Raw genomic sequence first — 13,407 nt, 5'->3', positions numbered from 1 at the left:
GCCTTATTGGACAAATTTGGCTTTGATCAGATGACCAGAGCTTGTTAATTTGTTTTCAGACATGCAGTAAGTGTTTTGTGTGTCTGCATGAATACACAAATAATTAACATGAGACTACATCCAATACATGAGGTAAGATGAATTACGTGTGTCTCTAAGGCTGAACACTTGTAGTCTATCGGCTTATCAATCAGGATCAGAAGGCTTTTAATGATACCCATGCTTATTGATATCGAAACTCCTCAGTAATGCTATTTGCACCATTCACACTATTTTGGTGTTGAGACAAAACAGTGTCAATGGTTACTTCTGACACACTGGCACACATACACTTAGATGCATCGGGGATAATTGTAGAGACATTTCCATTGATTAACTGCCATCTGAATTAGCAGATGTGCTTTTATACTGGTAAAAAAAATATTTCTGCCACAACAGTATGGAAACAGGCACCTAATAATGAGATTCACATTGTTTTCTACACAGCAGTATGTTGCAGTATGCTGGGAGTGTTTTGCACTGTGCTGGTGTGACATGATGATTTGTAAACTAAGTCCTTCACTGCTCAGTGCACCTCAGACAAATGATATTCCAGTGGAGGTCTGGATGTGGAGGTGTCAGCAGTTTTAATAACAGGCTGCAGAAAACCTGCACTCATTTCTGAGGCAGCCTGTCAGACTAATCCCACTGAGGCCTGGTGTGTGTGTGTGTGTGTGTGTGTGTGTGTGTGTGTGTGTGTGTGTGTGTGTGTGTGTACGGGGTTGAAGGCATTTTTCACGCTCAAAATGTAGTTTTAGTTTCAGAGTTACAATTAGGTTATGGTTAGATTTAGGGTAAGGGTTAGGGTTAGGCATTTATTTTTGATGGTTAGGGTTAGGGTAAGCGACTAGGGAAAGCATTATGTCAATGGGATGTCCCCACGAGGATAGCAAGGCAGACATGTGTGTGTGTGTGTGTGTTTGTCAAATACACACTCACAAATGTAAGACTGTCTGAATTTCTGTTGAGTCGAGAGTATGTGTGGGTGTGTAAATGAGTGAGTATGTGAGTGATGACAGATATGGCTGGCTTACAATACACAGACACACACACACACACACACACACACAAAGGGGCCTTAGTTTGGAATCCATGCCTCTCTATGTAAACAAAACTTTTAAATAAAGTCATATAGAGGACATAAACTAATAAATATATGCATATAGAAATAAATTATTTGCAATAAGCATTATCAACCAGACACTTTGTAAATCCCAAACTTTACCCGACAGATTCAGCCAACTTTAAATCTTTAAACTATATCAAGATTTTGTTTCATTTGCATATTACGAGGACCAAGGTTTTAGACATAGAGAATGAAGACACATTGGCCTGTGTCACAGTGGTAAACTGATATTCAAATAGGTTAATAGAAGTTGGCTAAAAGTTGTTTAGCGAGTGTTTGGGGAAAGCGTAATGTCAGTGAAGGTCTACACTAGTTTCGATATCTATGTGTTTGCCAACATTGGTGGGCTGCGAGGACGCGGTTATTTCCTGAGGCACTTCCTGTTGTGCCTCATCTCATCTGATTGGTTAATTCTATTGAAGTTCATGGTGTTGAGTGATATGTAGAAGTCTTAAAAAGCTTTTTTTCCCCTCAGATCTAAGTACATGACATAAAATTAGACATCCTGCTGCCAAAGACGTAAGGTTTATGTCATGTATGGTTATTTACTAAATAATATATAAGTGCAGTTTAAAAATAAACTTGTTTTACAGTTACAACAAGTCGTGAGTTACTTGTTGATGCTCTAGCTGACTCAGATCAGCTAACTGTTGTTATTGTACTGTTCTAAACACGTAGTTTTTAATGATGGACAAACAACGCAGGATCAACTCTCATAACATGGTTGAAACGTGTTTCTCTAATCTCTTTCTTACTTTTTAATTTTTCACTTACTGGCCGTTATAAATGTCATATCTAAATATCTAGAAAGCTAATGACGGCCAATATATTGGTTGGAGTCAATTAAAAAATGAACTGAAACGCTGGGAAAGATGTCTATACCAAGTCAATAATGAAGCATAGGGACATAAGGGTAAAAAGTAACTTACTATTATATAAATTTACAACCACCTTTAAGTTATTAATATAACTGAAGATCCCTTCATGAAGATTACCCAGATTTGGTTCTTACTACAATAAAAGCCTGAGCTTAAAAGCTCCATCCACTGACAATATAAAAGATATACATATAGAAATAGCTAGTATGACTTCACTCACTGGTTTATAAAGTCTTTGTATCATAACCTTGGTGTTTTAAACCAGATATAATGAAAAGGGGTGCATTTACTATGGCATCACATGTTCTTGTTGTGATTTGACAAATCATTAGCCAGCAGACATATCATCGATAATCCTCCTTTATGATGCTTAGAATGGATGGTATTCCAACAGGGCAAGCAAGGCAAGCCCTGCTTGTTGTGTTACATCCGGTGAAATCTAACACAAGCATCTGCCATGTTGTTGCTGGAGTTGCTAAGGTAAACTCTCAGGATTTCTGACTGGCTAAAGCATTGCCCTGATGCCCCAATGGTCATTGTTTGGCCAGACAAACATGGAATTGTATTTGGCCTTGAAAATGTATTTATTTACCCATGCTGGCCCTTTGTTTACCCAATGCAGGGTTAGAGTTAGGGGTTAGGGTTACAGCTAAGTTATCATTTCTCAAACATTGGCCTTTCTGAACAGGTTTTTCAAACTAGCTATGTCAAAGTGCTGTGTTCTGTTAATCATTCTCTAAGAACCACACGTTCTTGTGATTGACAAATCATTTGCCAGCAGACATATCATCGATAATCCTCCTTTAAGATGCTTAGAATGGATGGTATTCCAACAGGGCAAGCAAGGCAAGCCTTGTTTGTAGTGTTATATCCAGTGAAATCTAACACAAGCATCTGCCATCTTGTTGCTGGAGTAGCCTGTTGTTTCTCTGCTTGCCTTCATGCACATTGTGAATGAATCCCTGGTCTTTGTCAGGAACTGTTTGGAGACCAGAATGCTGGAACAGCTACTCCTAGCTATTGCTTTCATTGCTCTGAGATCAGTTGTGATCTGAGCGTTTCTGGAAATAGAGCTAGTGATAGCAAGTAAGTGAGCACTCTGTAATTGATCATTATTGTTCCGTCCTCAAGACTAAAGCTACGGGATGAGAGGAGGAACAATGGTATGATCAGGAAAAGACGAAGCCAAACAGAGCAAATTGTTTAATTAAGATTTTTATTAAAAAGAATAACGATACGGGAACACCACTATTTCAACTAAACAAAAGCCATCCACAAACTAAAATATCCTAACGATAGGCAAAAGAGATGGTTAACCAAATTAAAAGGTATGCTTCTGCTGCCAGCAAATACCTGCTACTCACTAGCAGCCCAAAGAAACCTCCAAGCTTAGTAAAAATAAGCAGAATATGCCATTAAAAGTCACCAGCCAAGACTAGTCCGAACACTGACTGAGAAGCTCTTCACAAGGTTATATACTGCTGTGTGGCTGATTGCTGCATGAAGCCAGCTGTCCACTGGCTCCTCGGGACACACCTACACAACGCGAAACCTGCTAGAGTTGTAACAATTAGGGTTGCCAAAAATCAATTCTCAGATACTAATCAATCCAAAATTTTGTTCAATTTATATATTAAAAAATACACTATTAACTAAACATTTAAAATCAAAGTATTAAGAGGCACCTGCATTTTGCATTCATATTGTATAACAAAATGAGAGCATGCTCATGCACAAGCCTTCCTCCCACAAAATATAAACCTAAACCTGTCCATATAGGCACATCATTCATCCATTATGTCTTCTATTTTGATCTCTGGGCCTCTTTCTGTTTTTGTAAACTGGCTACAGTCTACTTTCTTTCCTCAGGTATCATTAGAGTTTCATCTGATCATCTTTGGTAATCTATTATTAAAACAATCAATAGCCACAGACCTGATGAGGAACCTTGGAGAGACAGGGGAATATGAGAAAGAAACAAAGTGACTCAGAGAGGGATAGCTTCTCCTTTCCTGCACTTTAATTTTTCTGACATCATCAGATTGTCTAAGTCAGGATCATATGAGTTACTGAAATTAAGAAACATGAAGACAAAGTAGAAGAATGGGTAAGAAGAAAACTATTGATGAACAGAAAATGAAAGACAAATAGATGAATAAACTGGAAGAGGAGACAGGAGAAGTGGAAAAAGATAAAGAGATACTATGAGAGATAGAAAGTGTGTACGGCTAAATGGTTAGAAAAGGAGTTTTTGGTAATGTTATCTGGACAAACGATAGAGATAGAGCAATAGAAGAGATGCAGGAGACTGAAGATGAACAAGAAGAAAGAGCGGAAAAAGTTAACCTGGGAGGAAAAAAGGAGATAAACACAATGGAGGAGAAATAGAGGTGACATTGATATTGTAGAAGTGGAGAGAGCTCAACATTTAATGGGGGAAAAAAAAACCGGCGTGATGGTTAGATGGTTATCGACCATCTGAAACTGCTCTAATGGTTGCCACAGGTGCTGCTGTCTCCTCAGTGGAAACATTAGTATGTGTGTGAAGGTGTGTGTGTGTCTGCCTAACAGGGCTAACAGTGTTTACTGACAGACAGCAGTGACCTCAGCACAACCTGGTTCATTTACAAGTGTCGTCAGACACAAACACACATTTAAACTCTGTGTCTGTGTGTCCCTCCTTCGTTTCCCTTTGTCCTCTCCTGTTTAAATTTCCCTCTCGGTCGACACACAGAGATGCGCTCCATTGCATTACGTTACTAAACTCACACAGCAATGTTCCAGGAAGGCCTTCAAAATATGTACATGCCAGGGTGTCTTTTTTTCCATTTAAAAAAAAGGAGCCACAAACTTGAACTGCCACTCAGTAACGCGTGATCAGGAACAACCTCACTTAGTGGAAGTGGCTGGAGACACAACACAACACCACAAAACACAACACAATTTTAAACAGGACAGTGGTTTGTGTGTGGTGGTCTTTTGTTTGAGGTGCTGGCAGATAAAATTATTATCATTTGCACAACAGTCAAGACACTGCCATTCTGCTAAAACCCTTTGCATGTCAGAGATATCCACAGTACTGTAACACAGGTCTAATCCCATTCTTATCACTTATGTACACTATGTATCCCTTAGTTCTTTTTGGTCTGTAATGTAGAAGCTAGCATCACTTTTAAACATGCAGCATAAAAAAAAGCCAAACCCTGATCTTTCCCAAACCCTAACCAAGCAGCTAAAGCGAAAGCAAACAGCATTTATTCACAAAGCAAATCAGGACAGATACTAAAGACAGCTTGAGGTTATCTGAGATGCCAGTAGCTTCTGATGAAATGTAACAGGAACCAGGAAATCCAGTCTAAATAGTAATAATGCATTTTAAGGCCTAAAAAAGTTTAAATAACAGCATGTTCTTCTATAACTGCAACAGCACTCTCTGGACTTTTGACTGGCCAAAGCATTGCCCTGATGGCCTGATGGTCATTGTTTGGCCAGACAAACATGAAATTGTATGAGGCCTTGAAAATGTATTTATTTATCCAATTTGTTTACCCAATGCACGGTTAGCGTTAGGGGTTAGGGTTATGGGTAAGTTATCATTACTCAAACATTGGCCTTCCCGAACAGGTTTTTCAAACTAGCTATGTCAGAGTGTTGTGTTGTTATTCTTGCCTTTTTGTTTGTTTGTTTTTTGTTTGCTCTATGTGTTCAAATTTTTGTAACCTGCACAAGGGATGGGTTTGCAAGCTGGTCTGTCTCTGCAATTTATAAATGCAGGGACCCAAAATGATTGCCAAATGGCACAAATGGAAATTATTGCAACACATGGAAAAGATTAGGTATTCTGCAGAGTACTAAAAACTCTATGAAACACTTCTTGTTTCCAAAAAGACTGTACTTGTGAGTTGTGACACTGTGTTGATTTCACAAGTCATACAAGCAGTGACCACTGCATCAACCATAACCAGAGTTTAGTGTGGAAAAAGTGGGGATCTGCATTTATAATGTAAAAAATACGAACACTATAGGGCCTATAATAAGTCTCATTTGTGTGGATTTCAACTGCGGTGCATGGGAAAACTGCATTTTTATTCATACAACATGGATTCCTCACTTAACCACCTTCTAACAACAAATGTTTTGTTATGCAGATGCAAGTCATGCAATATTCCCTGGTACTGTTCTTAAAGCAACTGAAAACACACCAGGCCAGTCACACAAGGTTTAACCTCAGTGGTTATTCGAGTTATTCATATTTTCCCAGGGCAAGACCAGTCTCACCACAGACAGGGTTTAAAAGAACAAGACAGCACGAATAAGAACGGCAAATAAAGTTTTATCTCGTTTTCCTTTGTCTTTTTGTTGTTGTTGCTGCATAGATTTCCAAAACAATGAAATTCTGTAACTAACACAAAACTTTATAACCATATTAATTCTTGTCCAACATCTAATTAAGGGTTATTACATTTTTTGCCCTTATCTTCATAATTAGAAAATAATAGGCTGCATCTAATTCATCTCACTCAGTTGATGAAGTAATGAGGCAGTAAAATGGCAAACCACTAATGTTGGACCAGCTAATATTTAAAATATTGTTCAATAAATGACTAACGCAAGTTACAAACCCTCTATTGCTTAAAGATATATTGATATTTCCGATACGCTGTGGAAAAAACAGACAAATAATTATCTTGACAACCAACAAAGCATAAATTAGTCATAGGTGTTGTTGCTCCTGCAAATGAGCTCTTGACTACAGGAAAGCAAAAGCAAGCACAGCAAATTGCACTGGTCAAAAACAAAACTCTGCACAGGGACTTCCAATTAAACAAGTAGCTACACGTGGCACCGGACCAGTCTCAGCGTGGGTGAGAGTGGGTGGATTTATAGGTGTGACACAAAGCACTACTACGCACACTCGTTTATGAGTCACCCCCCTAATTAAAAACCAGGACTGTGGCACATGCCATCTCCAGAACAATCGTCCAATTAGGCACGCTGTGAACCCACAGGTTGCTATCTATCTACCGAAAATGTTCAGTCTGTACATCGTGGCCAGTAAACAAACTCACATGTTATTGTCTGTATTCTAAAAAGTTTTTGATTGTCTGTATAATAATGTTGGTTTAAGTGTTGATCAAACAGCACAAAATGCATCACTTATACTTTAGTTGTAGGTTTATTCTGTCAGGGAACAGGCACAAAAATTGATCTCATGGGAGAAAAGATGCTGTGTAACCAATTTAGGTACTTCCTGAATTGCATCTGCACACCATGGGCAGATACACGGAGCATTAAAACAGCTAACAAAGGCATAAAATACAAAAATATCCAAGTATTAGCGTAAGAGAGAGTACAAGAGAGCTCACTCTCTGGGCAGTATTTACTTTAGCCTAGCATGACACATTTATTTTGATTACACAAACATTATGTAGAGTAGGTAATGGATCATCTGTATTGATTGTGTTTATTATATAATATATTCAGAACATTTTTAACTAATAGGCAGCTCAGTCATTTTCTCTTGGCAAGACTTTCTTTAAAGATATTGGCCTTGAAGGAGAGGTCAGAGGTCACATGTGACACATTTTAAATCTTTATACAGTCCTTTCAATGTGTTGACAATGCACACCACACTTGTAAGAAACATAGTCTCTAAGTTATAAGGCTTTTTGTCAATTTTCAACCAATAAATCAGAATATCTTGGTGGACGTCAGCCGAATTTTAATGGACTGTTAACATTGATTTATTCAAAGCTATCCTGTTTACAAACATGTACACAAACGCTACCAGAAACATCGCCTCCTTGGTTGATGTAAACATAGTATAAAAGCCATCCTGCCCAACTCTCACTCACAAAGCACATAAACACTGTAAAACTTTGCATGCACACATTCCCCCGATTCAATAACTAGATCATCAGCATCAATATATAAGCCTACATAAAACAATCAGGTTAATTGTCAGGGTTTGCTGTGTCTAGGACCTCAACACAGGACTCGGAGAGAGAATAATTAACTAAAAGCAGCAGCTTTCTTGCAGGGGAACATTCAAATATGAAATACAGGAAAGCTAAACTAGAAACACAAAACTTAAACTGGAAAACTGAGAAACTAGAAAACAAAACCAGGAAACAGAGAACCAGAACGTTACCAGAAGCACAGAGGAAAAACACAACATGATGAGGGCAATGAGAGGATGGGGAACAGGTGGTAACACAACTGGGACAAATCAGACCCAACGAGACAAGGGAAGCAAAACCAGGCACACTGCACACAGGACAGGGACTATCAAAATAAAACAGGAAAAACACGACAGGCATGGACCTGACACTCAACAGATTGAACACGGAGCACAGAGACATGAGTGACAAACTCCGACATGACACACGACTGACTGGGGAGCAAGAAAATAAACATGAAGACAGAACTAAACCTGCACTAAACATGAGGGCCACAGGAACAAAACCCAAGAACTAGAAATCACAAAACAAAAAAGAACTCTAGAGCTAGAAATACTGAACCATAAACAAAAATGATGAACCATGATGAAATCTAAGATTAACAATAACACAAAACACTGGGTCACCGACACAGGACCGTGACATTAGTAGAGGGTAAAAAATCTTGACCTTTCTGATTTCTAAATAGCAAGACACATCTTTTACCTCATTTTAGTATGTCAGCTGCACACTGACTCTATTAACAGTTTTCATGTGATGTTGTATCATTAAAGGAAACGCCCACCATTAGAGGAATAAAGTAAGGCTTTATTCCACTGCCTGCCAGTTAATTTTACCCCATTTGTAAAAACAACCAACACATAACTGGCCCATAATGGTGGGTAGTTGTTCAGTTGGATGCGCTAAAAGCTATTCACAGGATAATGGCACTGCATGGAAACACACTTCTAATCTGCCACACAAGCACTGCAGACAAATGTTGTCAAATGCTGGTGGAGCAGAACAAACTTCCTCCTCTGTGCATGTGTGAAAAAGCAGTAAGTGTGGGGCCAAAGGAACCAGAGAAGATGTTGTACCAAGATAGTTAACACATAATATGCAAATATAAAATGAAGTGTGAAGCAATGACCAAGCAATTCTGTGATGAGCCACAAACTCAGATAAATAAGAGTTCTGATGTAAAGCTGCATTTAAATCCTCACTTCAGATCCACGCAGGATCTGAAGTGAGGATCTGAAGTCTAAGTCTTTTCAGAAAATTGCAAAAAACTGGAGAGGAAACCACACCACAACACTGTTATGTTTCAATATAATGTGATAATTTACCACGGTGGGTGGCGATCCTACAGTCAGGCTACTTGTTAGTGTCGTTCTCCAGCGCTGTAGCCGTTAATCACAGTGATTACTTAACCACAAAGGCTCTTAAGTGCTGCTTATCATCTCTGGAGACCAATTACACCTTCACTGCTATCTCGTTCACATTAACCCATCTCTGAAGTTCTTTTTTTATCCTCCAGTCCTCATCCTAACATCCATCTTCCACTTTCCACTCCCTTTGACCTCACCTACTTTAATCTCAGTTTTGTTTCTCCTGTCCTTTAAAAACTCTGTCCTGTCTACTCATTTCTCAGCTCTTCGTCCCACATCACCTTTACTTGAATCACATTTCTTAATCCAATTTTCTTAATCCTCTTTGACGTTTTACACAGATGAGTGAAAGCTGTGACTTGCTAGAGTTGTTGGAAAAGTGAAGAATAGCCCATACTCTAAACCCTAAAAGCACCAAACACTGTGTTTGTGCCAATCTTAATCCATCCAGTGAACTAAATATTGTTGGCAATCATAAAAACTATGGCACACGTGCACTGACAGGTGTGCCATATATGCTTTTTTTTTTAAATTTGTAAAAGATATTCACAAGATGAGTTAGACGGTTGTTTTTCAGCTGTGTTTTAACCTCACAAACAACCTGAAAATAAGATCAGTAAACTCTACTGAGCCACATAGAGTTCACTGATAGTGTTACTGTGGTTACGTTTTTGGTGTTTTTTACTTTAGTCTCTTCAGCTTCAGCGCTGACTAAACAATGTTAGTTTGCTGCTTTAATGGAGACTGATGGAATTTGGGGCTGAGATGACAGAGTTGGATAAGTTAAGACAGAATGACAACACAAACGCCCATCACAGCGTGAAAAGGGGGTCAAAACCTGGGTGTCATGTTTCTATCATTGCTGATCTGAGCTGGAACCGCTAATAACTGTGACAGCTGCAGAGTCATTTGACCCGGACTGAATCCCTATTATACAATTTCACACTGAAGACAAAAGTCAGATGTAAGTGGGTTTTTGTTCAGTGTTCAGGGTTTTTTAAAGGTCACATCAAAATCTGACTTCTAAGGGAAACCTTGAACCTTGAAGAAGGAAGGAGAGGAGAGATTCATCTGGACTAAGGGTGAAAGGAGAGGGCGTGAAGTGGTGGAAAAAGGAACTTCAGGTAAGTAAAGCTGGCGCTCGGCTAACCACAGTCATCCATCTGCCTTGAAGGTCGGAGCTAAACCTGCACAGATTATCTTTCCGGTGAGGTGACAGGGGTCAAGAATGAGGAGGGGATGTTTACTTGCAATGTTTTAAATCATGCACCAATACAGAAATGAGGGAGAATTGCATTTAAATTTAATGGATCATTTAAAAATAAATGTAATTTCCCCCTCACTGCTTTGTAATACACTTTAGGTTAATGAGCCAGTGAAGCAGGAAACCAGGAAAGGAAAAAGAGGGAAAGATGAAATACGTGAAAGAGAGGGACAGACTGACTGTATCCATCTTCACCGAGGAAAGAGAAAACAGGGGAGGGGGGGCGGTGCAGACACAGGGGAGAAGAAGATGAGATCCTATTGATTTTAACATTACAACTGTAGAAGTAGAAAACAGGAATTCTTCAGGAGGAACAGAGGATTCATGGTTTCGATTTTCGACTAAAAAAGACCATTAAGGTCCATCGAAACATCTCCCCGCATCCTAGTGAAGCATGACATTTTCTCCGAGATCGCTGTCCCTGTGTCTCTCTCTCCCTCTCTCTGCCTGAGGTGGCTCAGCTGCTCGAGTGTCTAATGAAAGTGCAGAAGTCATTGTAGATTTTCATACACAGATATTTTTGTAAATGCATATAATTGATCTCAAAATGTTCAGTTAAAAACAAAGTATCGATACCTTTCAGGAACTGAGAGCAAGAAAATCACTTCTGCATGTGAAGATCATTCATCACGCTTAGCATAAATCAATAATTCATCATTGGTCATTCATCCTCATAGTTTTCATAGCTTCTTGTTCTTTTTAAGATACACTACAATAAGTGGAAGATTATTGATTAGTGAATAAATCCTCAAATTCTTCTTTTAAATGATAAGAATTACAAGCAGTGAATTTCAGACTGACACACACAAAACTCAGAGGTGAACCTACAGCACGCTGTGCTCAGATCACCTCTGACTCTGACACTTATGTTTTATTTTCTTTTGTTATCATCTGCATGTGACAGATTCAATTGAGTTTAATTCAAGTTTATTTATATAACACAGTAGTCGCCTCAACACACTTTTTTCCTGTAAAGATCCTAAGTAGGCCGAAGAATGCATGAATTAAGGACCAATCTACTGTTTTCTCTGCTAGAAGCAGTCTGTTTGCATTAGATGTAACCTCTGTGTGATATTTGTCATTTAAACAGCAGACTTTGGTACTGTAATACTAACTAATGCACACTCTCCATTGTCCTTTTTAAAGTGAAAAAGGACAATATTATTATTCATTTATGCACAACTGAGACATTTTCTGCTAGGGGTGATAAATGAGCTACGGGCTTTACTAGTACAGGCATCCCCCTTTAAAGTTCACAAACTCATTACAGAACGCTCCCAGTCTGCTTCAGCACACAATAAACTGCACTCAGAACGGTTCATTCACAGTGCCCAAGCTGGTTCTGCAACATCACAAACAGTGCATGGTCGCTCCCAGAGTAATATGGAGCTGGAGGGATTCAGTGACACAAGCAGCCGATTTAATCGTTCAATCTGATAATTTATTAATTGTCTGCACTCATTACCCCTGGAGCTGTGGCAGGGACACTAGTGCCTGCTGTACCGCAATGTCAGTGGTGCCAGCTCAGCTGATTTCCCGCTGCTACAGGTTAATGGGATCACAAAAAATAACACCCAGAGTGGATGGGATGTTGGGAAGTTGACAATAAAAAGGAAACAGCAAAAACCGTGAATATGAATAGTAAAATCTCCCTTTATTTTATTTCTGTGCATCAAGAATTCTAGTTTTTTATATCACTATTTAATGCAGACGCTAAACTTTGTCGCGATGTCTGTGTTACAGGATGTGAAAACGGTGATCTAATGATCTATCAGGAAAAATCCTCAACGACCGAGCTCAGTTCTAGTTTTCTGTTGTAGAAGACAGTTTCACTTGCATTTAAAGCAAAGCGCAAATACAGCGGTAAAGACGCTTGTCATTAAACGATGCGATGCTGTACTCACGTTTAGGTTCCTGGAGTCTTGGAGTCAGTTCCCAAAAAAGGAGACTATCCAGATAGGGGGACGAAAACTCGTTTAGTTTCATTCAACCTCCGCGAAAAATGCTCGGACAGATGGCACAGTGACTGTGAAAGTACCAAACAGTGTGAGCACAGCGACAACAGCCGGCAGACTGAGACACACACACAGCCAAACACACACATGCACACACAGACGGAGTGAGAGGGAGAGAGTGAGCCAGAGAGAGAGTAACCGTCACTAAGTGAGACTCTAAGTTCCGCCTCCCTCCCTCTCTTCTTGTACTCTGTTACGTCGCTTTACATGAAACATTTAAATAAGTAATATTGTCGAGCAAAATATAATTTAGACAATAGTCCACAGAAAATTGAGATCTTAAAATTATAGATTCATACATTAATTGTTTGTGCGTGTGTGTGTGTGTGTGTGTGCGTGTGTGTGTGTGTGCGTGTGCGGATGTGCCTGCATGCCTGTGTTGTTGTGTGTCATTCCCGGTCCCTAAGGTTGTGGCATATGTTGATATATATAAAAAGCAGCAACTTATGACCTTTCACCTTGCTATATATAAACTTTGGAGTGTGTCTGCTTTTTTTTTTTTTTTTTTTACCTCTGTCTGTCTGTCTAATGCTTTTTTCACACATGCTGCTGCCCTGACCTTTTCTGAACATCACCGAGCAGAAGGGCATGTGAGATCGCACGCCCACTTCAGCTGTGTCTGAAATTAGCCAGTTTTTTAACTTAGCGGCCCCTTAGTACAAAGTTTGCAGGATGTGTAGCCCATGGTTTTGAATAATATCACTAATAAACTCACACATACTTCCACCTGCATTTTCTATCCTCTGTCTGAAGAACGC

General features: G+C 39.3%; 1 protein-coding gene across 1 annotated transcript in view; it reads right to left on the bottom strand.

Annotated features, from left to right (window-relative positions):
* The window catches only part of gpr4 (G protein-coupled receptor 4), a 46,801-nt gene extending 34,053 nt beyond the window's left edge, over nucleotides 1-12,748 (bottom strand). The window contains exon 1 of the mRNA XM_085430785.1: nucleotides 12,539-12,748. The gene's annotated coding sequence lies outside the window, so the exon portion shown is untranslated. The remainder of the gene's footprint in view (nucleotides 1-12,538) is intronic.
* Nucleotides 12,749-13,407: the final 659 nt, after the last annotated feature.

Source organism: Copadichromis virginalis, linkage group LG14 (genome assembly GCF_057382275.1).
Source record: "Copadichromis virginalis isolate Kocher_CV1m ecotype Utaka linkage group LG14, C_Virginalis_male_GT1.1, whole genome shotgun sequence".
NCBI lineage: Eukaryota > Metazoa > Chordata > Actinopteri > Cichliformes > Cichlidae > Copadichromis > Copadichromis virginalis.
Note: the sequence above shows the minus strand (reverse complement) of the source record. Positions and strands in the feature narration are given on the sequence as shown.